Here is a 12645-nt window from a genome sequence, read left to right on the forward strand (position 1 = left end):
AGTACTAACAGCCTTACTGTGGTTTCAAAAAATATTTAAAATACCCCAACAACATGGTGATTACTTTTAACTTAACGAGCCTAACATTACCCCACACATGCAGATGCACACAGACACGCATACCTCACATTAAAATCCAGGGGGGGAAAGGTGGTGATTATTTTGCTTGTTTAAACCGCATATGAAAGCTTTGGATTATGTGTACTTCCTTATCCACCATCCACATGTTATGCCAAACAATTTACCTTAAACAAAAGACTGAGACACGAAGGCTTTTCTATTGAAGTTCATTTTATTTACATGAGAACAAAACAAACAAAACACACCACTGCAGTTGGTGGGAAGAAAAACCAATTTCACCTTAATTGTGGGTGATTAGGATTTCTTCAAAGAACAAAGGAATTGGTACAGTCTTATAGCTGTCCCCTCAGGGCGAGAGGGGTGGGCCTTTGAGGTCATTAAGTTAGTTAGCAACAATTCATTGGATTAGTGAAAACACATTTTAGACATGCGCAGAACAATTCACTTTCCCTAAATCGGGCCCCTTGTCTCAACATTCCATGCTTATCTCAGAAAAGCGTGAGACCTTGAACAGAGAAGAAAAGGCAAGGAGAAAGGGGGGGTCGAGGAGCCTGTTTTTACAAGGCTGGATAATCTCTTCTGAATACACACACAAACAGCTTGTTTTTAAGAACAATCTTTTATGAGGCAATTGCCTCATTTGAATAAGTCAAACCTTTTGCTTCTATCAATTCCCCCCCGTTTTTCTTTTTATAATTTCTTTTGACTTATTCACAATTATGAAAACTCCCCCCCCTCCCCCAGACCAACCTAAGGTGTCTTTCACTTGGACAATTTTCATAGGAGCCCCAGGTACAATCGAACTTTACAGGCACCTTCCTGAGGCTTGCAGGGCGTGGTAGATCAGGTGGCTAACTTCACACAGTTTCATACAGAAACAAACAGGTGAGTTTCTAACCTGCACTTGCTGCTATTCTCCATACCATGTTGTGCTGAACCCAGCCTATTCCACCACATTTAATTCTAGTCCAGCCTCCATTACCAATTACTGTAACACGGAATTCAATCCAAATTCTCTCGGGGTTTTCTCTAGGGTCATAACAAGTTTGAGTTTCAAGGGAGTCCTGACAAATTTTGTACTCTACCTTGTCAAATGCACAGGAGGTAATATTATCAACACAATTGAAGATGGACTTATAGGTTAAGGTCTGCTGTTCCCTGCTTCCCTGCCTTGTCGTTATTACACAGGGGCAGGTGGATCCTGTAGCTTGTAGCGCAAGGCTCAAGAAGAGCCCTCACACTATCATTATTTTGCCATCAACCCGTGGTCTGCCAATAAACAATTGCCTGATATTTCTCCAAGACATTAGAGGGGTGGGCTTTACCTCCGCTTGTAGTGGGAATTCCATTCCTCGTCCTCTGAATCTAGACTGGGCACTGACCAGGGGCTTGCGTTCTTGCACTTCTAACACGTTTCGTGGTGCACCGAAGATGCGTAACGGAGCCATCCCTTGGGAATTGGTCTTTGCCTGCGCCGAGCTATCAGATTGAATTCTCCACAGACAGCTTGCAATTGGCGTTTTTACAGCCTACAAGCTTCAGTCCACAACCCTTCAGGATATCTCACCTTAAGCACATACCACCTCAAAGCCGGGTTTTCGTCAAATTTAGTTATTCTGGCACTCCAATGGTGAGGGCAAAAATGGCAATACAAATAACAGTAAGGCTCAAAAGGATCCAATCCTATCAGGGGGTCTTTAAGTTTCAGATATTACCTGATACTCCGAGTAAACTGCCGGGAGGTGAAAGTATGAGAGTAGAAAGACCACTTTCTTCGGGGAATGACCTAGTCGGAGTCTGACTCTGATCCAGGGCTGATGTTGCTATCTCTGATTTTAATGAGGGGGCACTGCTTGCAATCTCGGTTATGCCAGAACTCTAGACTTGAAGCCAACTCAGTGCTGGTATACAAAGTTCCATGGCCCTTACCTCGTACCTCTTTGCGTACCATCAATTGGTTACCACAGGCCAACCCTTTGTATTCAGTGTCCCAATAGGAAGTGGTTTGTATCTGTACCTTCCATTCTTCCACCTCCCCTTTTGGTGTTCGACTAATTGAACAGGAAAACCAGGGACAAATTCTACCTGTTATATAGGGAGTTATAGACATTACTCTGACAGCAATTACCCAAATAGTGGTAACCTGGGCAGGACAATAAAATCCGACAATCCTCATTACCACCGAGAACCCCACAAATCTGTAAAAACTCCGTTAAAGATTTTCCTTTCCTCCTCCCAATCAGTGGTCCCCTCGTCCTCCAACACTACTTGATCACCAATTGAATATCTTTTAAAGAAATAGAGTCCCCTAAGACTCCTGTCTATTCTCAAATGTACCTGCCAAGTTTGGACCAGATTATTAACTTTTCTTACTTCTATATACACACTAAAGAAAGGACAATATTTATGCGCTAACCAACTAATGGACATTACATATGTCATTTAAAAATAGTCTTTTAGTCCGTCCTTGGACACAGGCACAACTTTTCACCGTCCCTCAGGGTCGACTGCGCGCTTGGCTCTGGTATAGTGAGTCCAACCAGCTTCCTCAGTTTGGATGACAGTCTCTGTTGTCAATAGAATCTGGAACAGACCAAGCCATCTTGGGGCGAGCGGTTCACTCTCCCATGCCTTGATATAAGCCCAATCCCCGGGGTGGAAGGAATGCACTGCTACCTCCAATGGCGTCTGTTGCACTGAGATGCCTCGCTCCCTGTTATCGGAGAGAATAAAGAATAGGGCCAGCAAATACTTTCTTATAAAGGCATCCTTGAACAAATCTAAATTAAGGCTCACTCTCTGTGTATCTCTGTGCATTAACATCCCAAATTTCCATTCTGCACAGGCTTCAAAGGGCGAGAGTCCTGTAATGCTATGCAGCTTATAAAGCTAGGGGCAAAACCTTCGGTCAGGGCAACTGCGCTTGTTGCATCAACTATTAATTTGCTCTTTCAAAGTCTGGTTCATCCTTTCAGTTTTTACCCCTGTTGCTTGGATTAACCCATATCTACAAATAATTTGTTCCAATAAGATTTTACAAACTGTCCCTGTCGTTGCCCGAGCCGTAGGGTATGCTTCTACCCAGCCAGTGAGCTGATCAGTTATTATCAAACACTGATTCCAAAGTCCTGACTTTGGCATATCAATAAAATCACATTGCAAATGTTCAAAGGGGTGGATGGCCAGAAGTCGTCCTCCCATTTCTGTTTTTCTCGGGTTATTCTTATTTACTCTCTGGCAAGGAATGCAGTGGGCTAAAATGGTGTTGGCGTGTGACCACACTTTTCTTCCCTGTATATTTTTGCAGAAAGGCTGAGACCAGAGCCTTAACTCCCCAGTGTCCTCCCTCGTGCAATGCCTTGAGGACTTCCCTGACCACCCCCTCGGGCAGCCATTGTCTTCCATCTCTCAACTTTAGCGTGCCATTCACCATTGTAGCTCCCTGCTCCTCTGTCAATTCAAGCTCCTTTGTGAATACACCAAAGGGGCAGTGATCTCTTTACTGGTAGGAATAAGGGCTGCTAAGAGGGCGGGATTCAATTCTTTTCCTGCCACCTTTCTTGCTACCTCGTCAGCCAGCCGGTTTCCTACTACCTCCGGGGAGTTTCCCTTCTGGTGCCCTGGAATGTGGATAATAGCTACCTCGGACGGGAGGCTCAACGCTTCCAGGGTGTCCAGTATCAACTGATGGTGGGCCAGATTCTTTCCCTGGGATGTAAGTAGTCCTCTTTCACTCCAAATTTTTCCAAAAACGTGGACTACTCCACGTGCATACTTAGAGTCTGTCCAGATATTTACAGATTTTCCTGTGCTTATGTCTAAAGCTCTTTTAGGGCATATAATTCTGCTGTCTAAGCTGACATGGACGGGGGAAGGGGTCCAGATTCAACTTCGAACCCCCCCCCATCCTCTCTACCACTGCATATCCCGTTATTCTTTTCCCATTCACTACTCTAGAGGAACCGTCAGTGTACAGGTTCCATATTCCCCCTATTGCCTCTTCCTGTAGGTCTTCCCTAAACTTTATCTGTAGACCAGTCAGGGCAATACAATCATGTTCATTACACAGTTCCTTCCTGACAGTTTCTGATAAACCCTCAGTATTAGATCGAGTTTTTCAAGGAGAATAGCCTCGATCTGTAGCAGCCTACTGACCATCATCCACCGCCAAGGATAGTCCTATGCTGGTGTGAAGAATGCAGGACAATCGCTTCCTTTGTTCCTATGTTGCATTTACTCCTCAAATTCTTCACCTTAAAACTGGAATATATTTTCTCCTAACGATTTCCGGATTTAGGCTCGATGTAGTTGTTTGTTATAGGAATTAAACCATAACCCATAGTTTGCAAGGCATCCATGCCAATGATTAGATCCTCTGTGGCTTCTAGATAATTCACTCTCAATAAAAATACCACACATTTTAATCTCTTAAAACTGGTAGTGACCCCTGAATGCAAAAGTGACTTCTAAGGAATTCCCACAGAAAGTGCCTATGTAAAACAGGCAAACCATTCCTGGTGTGAAATCAACCCCCCTTGTCTCTCCAGCTCCCACTTTGTGCATCTGGAGAAGCAAGGAGGGGGATCTGAACATTCCCAGCAATTCTGCTTGCTATCTCTTATCTACTAACCTATTTCTTTCTCCTGTCTCCAAATTCTCTTCCCTTGCATTTCTCTATAGTTCCTGTTTCTTCACACCTCCAAAGCCTCCTTTTCAATTCAGGCTTTTTAAACACATACTTCTGCCAATCAATCCACATACTGCATCTGTCATTTTCCTGCATGTTTTTCTGTGGGATTCCATAGTCAACAATTCCCCTAGTGTCTTTTGTGTGTGTGTGATTTTCCCCATTTTTTTTTCCTACTCTGTGCCTACTCTTAACCCTTTATACCCCAGTAAGTTTAACAAGCCAAAAGAGCTTTTTCTCATTCCCTGTTCTCCATTCGCTCCTATTTCTCTTAGGACTCTTCCTGAGGATTCCATTTCATATACACTTTTGGATAACATTCTCTGTGTTTTTCATGAACTTTGAGAAAGTTACGTTCCTTCTTCTCTTTTTAATCCTTTTTCCTTTCAGCTAACTGTAGTGCTCAGCTTAGAGCAAACAGTTCTGCTGTCCGAGCTAGCATGCACTATTAAGGACTCCTTTCCTGAATCTCCTTCCTCCTCTAGCTGCATCGCTTGTTGATACACACTTATTTTTATCTGATCTTGCAACAACTTTCCTTGCCTTCTTTACAACATACTCTCTCTCTCTTTCTTTGCCTAGCTTCACCTAAGCATTTCCTGAGCCACCTTAAAAGTGAACACAGTCAGGGCCCCTTGCCCCTCCTTTCTCTCCCCCCCCCCGCTTCTTCATTCCCTTCTCTTCTGAGCGGGTAGGGCAGAGAAAAACTCCTCCTGTTTTCTCTTCTTGCTACCACTTTTTGAGCTTTTCGCTAGCAACTGTCCTATGGGTTTGGTTGTCATGTCATCCACACCCTGACACAAATTCCAATCTCAGAATATTTTCATTTCCTGAATCTTCTGGGTCCAGCCCAGTGTTCCTTCGCATATTGCGTTTTAGCCTTTCCAGATATTCAACTGAACTTACGGTTGACCAAAAAGCCAATTTCATGCTAACAGTCTTAGGGACTGTTGCCTCCAACCCTTTCAACAAGAACTCTTTCATTTCTGCACTTCGCCCTCTGATATTTTCATCCTGAAAATCCCAATCTCCAGGGGTTACTTCTGGAAGGGATTCCCCGGCCGCCTGTTCTGTTCGAGCGGCAATTGCCAGAGTCTCCTATGTGACTCCGGCCAGCTGCTTACAAATGTGCAGCAGCTCTGTGGGCTTGTAAATCATAATCCCTAAAGCATCTCTGAGACTTCTCTGAGTGGATACTGGGCACTAACTCCCTGCTCTTTCATCTGCCGTGCCTGAGAACGGGTCACTGGTCCCTCGGACAGCGTCCCGTCTTTATTTTCGCCATCCCCCTCCTTTTCTTTTACTGAGGTGGAGCAGTCCAATTTACAAACTCCAATTTTGTCATTTCCTCACCTTGTAACTTAGAACCTATCAAGTCTCTACTTACTGCCAGTTTTATTTCTTCTCCAAATTTGATTAGGTACCATATCCAAAAATCTACATAAGGGACACGGGGCGGATGGGCCAAATTTTGGCCCTTTAGAACGAATATCAAATTGTGTCTAAACTCCAGAGCACACGGACCATTTCCTTCTCTGTCTGAAACTCCTGTACCTTTTTACAGACTCCCAATGCAGCAACAGCTTGCCCACCGCACTGTTGCCAGGAATTCCTAACTCATTACCACCCCCCACAAGGGCCTGGAGTCGGGGCGTCCCCCTCGGAATTCCTACCTCGGTCCCCTCTGGACCTTCTGGACCCCCGCGGGCCCTTTTTGGAAGTCTGTATTCCCATCCCACGGGAGACAAAGACATAAGGATAGGGAGGTTGCGTAGAGAGTAAGGGGTCTCTCTGACGCAGACACAAGGAGGGTACAGACAACAGTCGCACACCTTGGCCCAGGGTCCCGGACTACTTCAACGGCCACCTCTGGGAACCGCAAGGTCTCTCACTCTTCATTCACACAACAACAACCAACCCTTTCAGAGTTTCCCACTACGACTTACCAGGTCCGTTGATCTGCTGGCTCGTTGATTCGTTGGCCGGCTGGCTTAAAAAAAACTCTCGCGTTCGTGCCTCTTTCCGAGTTCTTGATGCCAAGCAGCCAAAGCGTCGGCAAGGAAGCGGCTGCCTTAAAAGAAGGCAGAGGCGCCTTCCGATTCACTTCACCACCGCCTGTTCTGCCTGACCTCAACTGGATCAAAATCCAGCCCCAATCGGGGCGTTTAGAGCATCCCGGACGAGCCCCCAAATTGTTATGCCAAACAATTTACCTTAAACAAAAGACTGAGACACGAAGGCTTTTCTATTGAAGTTCATTTTATTTACATGAGAACAAAACAAACAAAACACACCACTGCAGTTGGTGGGAAGAAAAACCAATTTCACCTTAATTGTGGGTGATTAGGATTTCTTCAAAGAACAAAGGAATTGGTACAGTCTTATAGCTGTCCCCTCAGGGCGAGAGGGGTGGGCCTTTGAGGTCATTAAGTTAGTTAGCAACAATTCATTGGATTAGTGAAAACACATTTTAGACATGCGCAGAACAATTCACTTTCCCTAAATCGGGCCCCTTGTCTCAACATTCCATGCTTATCTCAGAAAAGCGTGAGACCTTGAACAGAGAAGAAAAGGCAAGGAGAAAGGGGGGGTCGAGGAGCCTGTTTTTACAAGGCTGGATAATCTCTTCTGAATACACACACAAACAGCTTGTTTTTAAGAACAATCTTTTATGAGGCAATTGCCTCATTTGAATAAGTCAAACCTTTTGCTTCTATCACACATAATGCACGAGCAGGGCTTGAACAGCTCTCTGCAGCCACAGCCATTGGGACCATATGTTGGCTAGTAGGAAATTCTGGAAGCCAGGGGACAAAAAAGGTATATTTACAAGCTTCACAAATTATCACATGATATTGGCTAGTTTTCCCCCTTCAGAATGTATTTATTTATTTCATTTTCATGCCACATTTCTCTCAATGAAGGGATTCAAGGTAATTCACACATAGATAAAACAAATAGGAATTTAAAACAAAGTAATTAAGCCATAAAGATGGGATTAAACATGTGCCAAAAATCTTGTTGTCTAATGCACTGGTTCTTAACCTTGGGTTACTCAGGTGTTTTGGACTGCAACTCCCAGAAGCCTTCACCACCAACTGTGCTGGCTGGGGTTTCTGGAAGTTGCAGTTCAAAAACATCGGAGTAACAAAGGTTAAGAACCACTGGTCTAATGTAATATATAGCAATAGAGTAGGCTTTATTTAAGATTTATTAATCCATAAATTCCATTGATTCAAATTGGCCTACGCTAACTGCAATTTATTATGCTAAAGTAGGTCATTCATGGAGGCCCTCCTCTTGGTCTCATTACCATTGCACACACATTTGAACATGTGGAATGCTCTCCCTTGAGAGATCCAGCTGATTCCGTTTACCCTTCCACTGGCAATTGAAGACCGCCACCCCACTTTCAGGCAGGTTTTTACTAATCATTACTGATCCCTGAATCCTGTTTTTTTAACTGAGTAAGTTTGTTTTTAAAGTTTTAATCATTAAATGTATTTTAATTGCTATTAAAATGTAATTGTTTTAATGTATAATTTATTGCTGTTTTTTTTAAAAATTAAGATTTGAGTCCCCCCAACAGGAGAAAAGCAGCATATAAATGAAAAAGGCAGGTAGGCAAGACAGATAGACAGGCATTAAAAAGGATAGAAATGCAGAAACCACGGGGCATTTAAGATATGCTAAAATTAGATATTAACGTCCTGTCAGAAAAGAAGGGAGCTGTCATCTAGGCACTGCTAGGACATGGACGTGAAAACAAGCGGGGTTGAATCTTATTCCTGCAAATTATAAGGGAACAAATGTCACTTTGTTTTCAGTTTTAACAAACTCCAGAGCCTACAGAACAGGGAATGGAAAATACTGAAGTTAGCTTTGCTCCAAATAATATTTGATGCAAAAAGTGTTCTGTGAGATTCTGCTGTATAGTCTAAACCTTGTGCAGCTCTGTCCTGACCCAAATCAAAAGCATGGCTTGTGGCTACAAGAGATGGTTGCCTTAGCATTCTGTACAAAGCAGGAGCATTTAAAAGGTTCACCTGGCTTGCTTATTCCGAGAAACACCCACAGAACCGAAAGTCTCAGTGACTCTGTGTGTGAGAGAGAAAGGGGGGAGGGAGAGTAAGAGAAAAAGACTTTTACAGAACAAACTTTCTGTAGGTCTCTAAACTCCATTGTATTTCTTAACCTATTTTTCCCTATCTTCAAGAATGTGGTTTTCAGTATTTGCAGTGTCATGCTTACTATGATTTGAATTTCATACTCAAAAGCTATCTGAGAAGAGTTATAAATACTCACAATGGTTAAGTGACAATATTCATCCTTTCCCTTTCCACCCACATATGTCAGCAAATAAAGTTTCTGTTCCCAAAAATGCTGCTGTGCATCTGTTAAGACTATTTTAGCTAGGTGGCCACTCCATTGTAGTCCCTACACGATATGTTGCTCAGCAACCTTTAACTTCACTTTGCTGTTTGTAATAGATTTTTAAGAGCTTACCCACATTGGGTCAATTGGAGCAAGCTGGATCGGGCTAAGTAGGGTCACTTGAGGTTGGGTAGCGGTCCAGTATACCATTTGGTGTGATCCTTGCATCCATAAGGCATACACACCTCAGGCAACCTTATTTAGTCCCCCTCTCTTAACAGCACCAAAAATGTCCTTCCTTGCCCCTTCTTCTCTCCTCCTCCTCCTTCAAGCTTTCAATTATTTCTTTCTAAGTGTACAGTGCATCAGCAGTGTCATAACAGACTTTTAAACGCAACTTTTGCTTCCTTCCACTGCCCCTCCATGGAGGCATGAAGTGTTTAAATTCTCACTATCATGAAGTCGTTAAGCTGTCTTCTTAAGCCATTTAATGATACTGGAAAATTTAAAGTAAAAGAGAAATGTAAAGCTGCAAGCTCCACTTTAGTTTGATCCCAATGATCGCATGTGCTGGAAAGAAACCAAAACTGAACGATTCTACCTGCATAAAAAAACAAATAAACAAACATACCAATAGCCCCTCACAGGGAGCCAGAGGGTATAGGTAGGAATACTCTGGGGACAGGCTGATTCACTCTAGCAATTACGTCATGTTAACAAGACAGAAAAAGGAGGGAACCAGTCCATCTTCACAGCGGACCAAACAGCAGTACAAATGCCCACCATATTACACCCTAACATAAAAAGAAGCCAGGGTCCCTAGTCAGGCTCACCCAGAGATCTGTTCCTCATGCTGCACCATTGCTATTTTTGCTGTAATCAAGAAAAGTTGTGGTCTTTATTTTATGCACCCTAATTTGACATCCAGTGTGGTCCTAGTCTGGGGGAGCAGGAGGGGACCTCATCCCCTGGCATCTCATCTGCACCTGACCTTGCAAACAGTACCATCATTCAGGGTGACCAGGACACAACCTGAGTTGTCTCCTGGCTACCCTGAGAGCTCTGTCTGCCCCAAAACAGTTTACATTTCCAAAACAAGACTGAGCCAGAAATTTTGCTGCCTGGGTCAGAAGTCAAAATGGTGCTCTCTTCCCATTCCACATACAGAAGCTTATTGGACTGGCAGCTAAAATGTGCTTCTGCATTTGCAATAGGATAATGTCTGTCACCACTCAGAAGACGCAAGGTGAGTTTAAAGGTCCCAGGACTGGTTCTGTGATATACAGTGGTGCCCCGCATGACGACGTTCCATAGAAATCGCTGTTTAGCGAAAACATCATCTTGCGAAAACCGTTTCCCCATTGGAATGCATTGAAACCCATTTAATGTATTCCAATGGGGAAAAATCGCCGTCATTCTGCGATGATTGCCCATAGGGAAGCCATTTTGCAAAGCGCCAATCAGCTGTTAAAATGGCTGCCCTGCGAAGCATCGGTCCCCAAAACACCTGTTTTGTGAAGCCCCAATCAGTGGCAAAATCGTCGTCTTGCGAAGCAGGGACCCAAACATCGTTCAGAGAAAATTGCCCATTGGAATCACTGTTTTGCGAATCGCTATAGCGATCGCAAAACCTCATCCTCATGCAGATCCGTCGTTTTGCGAGGTCATCGTCTAGCGAGGTACCACTGTAGGTAGCCTCCAATACAGAGAAACAGCCAGAGGGTTAAGGAGAAACAGGAAGGAAGTTGTAACTGCTAACTTTCATCTTTTGCTGCCTGAGGCAATTGCCTCATTCTGCCTAGCAGCACAGCTGGCCCTGGTAAACAACCATAACAAGCAGCACATCCACAGACACCTTATGTTAAATCCAGCATTCAAGGGCCATAATTAGAAGAAGTGGGGAAAGAGAAAGAGCAACTCAGGAAGAAGATGGGTATGCTCTTTACCACCCATGCCTGTCTTGCTGCAAAGTCACTGATAAATCATCAAAGTCTTGTGGTCACAGTATCATTGACGTCCCATCCAGAGAACAGGAAGGGTACATGCAGAGAGAATGTGTGGAACCATAGTCAAGAACAGCAGGTTCCCTGCATTGCCCTTTTAAGGAATCAAACAGTATCATGCCACTTGCCCCTTTAAAGGCCTTCCATTCCCAATCACTACCTTTGGAAGTTGCTGGAGGTTTTCTGTTGATGGCTGGGGGAAAAGCAGGAATTAGAGAAAAATAAAAATAAAACAAATCATGCAGCTCTGCAACTACCATAACCAGATACTCTTCTGCTCTGCCTGCACCATCCATGACCTGGCCTTGCTGTTTGTGTTTCCCCATGTACAGAAAGGAGATCTTCGTGATGAACTGGAAATGCACAAATGCCATCATGGACCCAGTCAAGGATTGGGTCAGATGCTCTCCAACAGGGCACAGGGTAGGTCATCTGTGTGTCCTTTACTCTGTCATGGAGAAGACTGTGGGCTTCCTAGACAACTATTCTATCCCCAAAACTACATCCAGAAGCCACTCCTGTATTTGAGGTACTTTGATAAAAATTTTCTGATCTGGATCCATGGAAAGAAATTCCTGGAAAAGTTCCACTGGGATTTCAATAAATTTCACCCAAACATCAGCCTCATCCTGGAGCAATATATGCAACAGACACATTTTCTAAACACCACTGTGCAACTACAACATGGACATCTTAGCACCATGCTGTACCAAAAACCCACCGATCAATATACAGTACCTACTTGTACTCTTCCAGCTTCCATCCTGAACACATAACAGAATCCATCGTGTACAGTCAAGCCCTCAGATACAAGCACATCTGCTCCAACCTACAGGATCGTTTCGTTCGTTTGTTTAGTCGTTTAGTCGTGTCCGACTCTTCGTGACCCCATGGACCAGAGCACGCCAGGCCCTCCTATCTTCCACTGCCTCCCGGAGTTGTGTCAAATTCATGTTGGTTACTTCGCAGACACTGTCCAGCCATCTCATCCTCGGTCATCCCCTTCTCCTCTTGCCGTCACACTTTCCTAACATCAAGGTTTTTTCCAAGGAGTCTTTTCTTCTCATGAGATGGCCAAAGTACTGGAGCCTCAGCTTCAGGATCTGTCCTTCCAGTGAGCACTCAGGGTTGATTTCCTTTAGAACTGATAGGTTTGTTCTCCTTGCAGTCCAGGGGATTCTCAAGAGCCTCCTCCAGCACCACAATTCAAAGGCATCAATTCCTCGGCGGTCTGCTTTCTTTATGGTCCAGCTCTCAATTCCATACATCACGACAGGGAAAACCATAGCTTTGACTATTCGGACTTTTGTTGGCAATGTGATGTCTCTGCTTTTTAAGATGCTGTGAAGATTCGTCATCGCTCTTGACATGGATAACCTACAGGATAGAGACTCCAAACTCAAGCATCTCCAAAACCCAACCTCAAGCAACTACTCACACACAATGGACCACAAAACAACAATACAAACAGGGGGACTAAACCCTGCAACAGACTCAGAT

The 12645-nt window shown here is 44.0% G+C and overlaps 1 long non-coding RNA gene across 1 annotated transcript; it reads right to left on the minus strand.

Moving 5' to 3' along the window:
- Nucleotides 1–273: 273 nt before the first annotated feature.
- LOC144588022 (uncharacterized) lies at nucleotides 274–6904 on the minus strand. The gene is made up of 2 exons (XR_013543325.1): nucleotides 6715–6904; nucleotides 274–2794 (listed from the first exon to the last, which is right to left on the minus strand). It is a non-coding gene; the product is annotated as an uncharacterized LOC144588022 (long non-coding RNA).
- Nucleotides 6905–12645: the final 5741 nt, after the last annotated feature.

This window comes from Pogona vitticeps, chromosome 3 (assembly GCF_051106095.1).
Source record: "Pogona vitticeps strain Pit_001003342236 chromosome 3, PviZW2.1, whole genome shotgun sequence".
Lineage (NCBI taxonomy): Eukaryota > Metazoa > Chordata > Lepidosauria > Squamata > Agamidae > Pogona > Pogona vitticeps.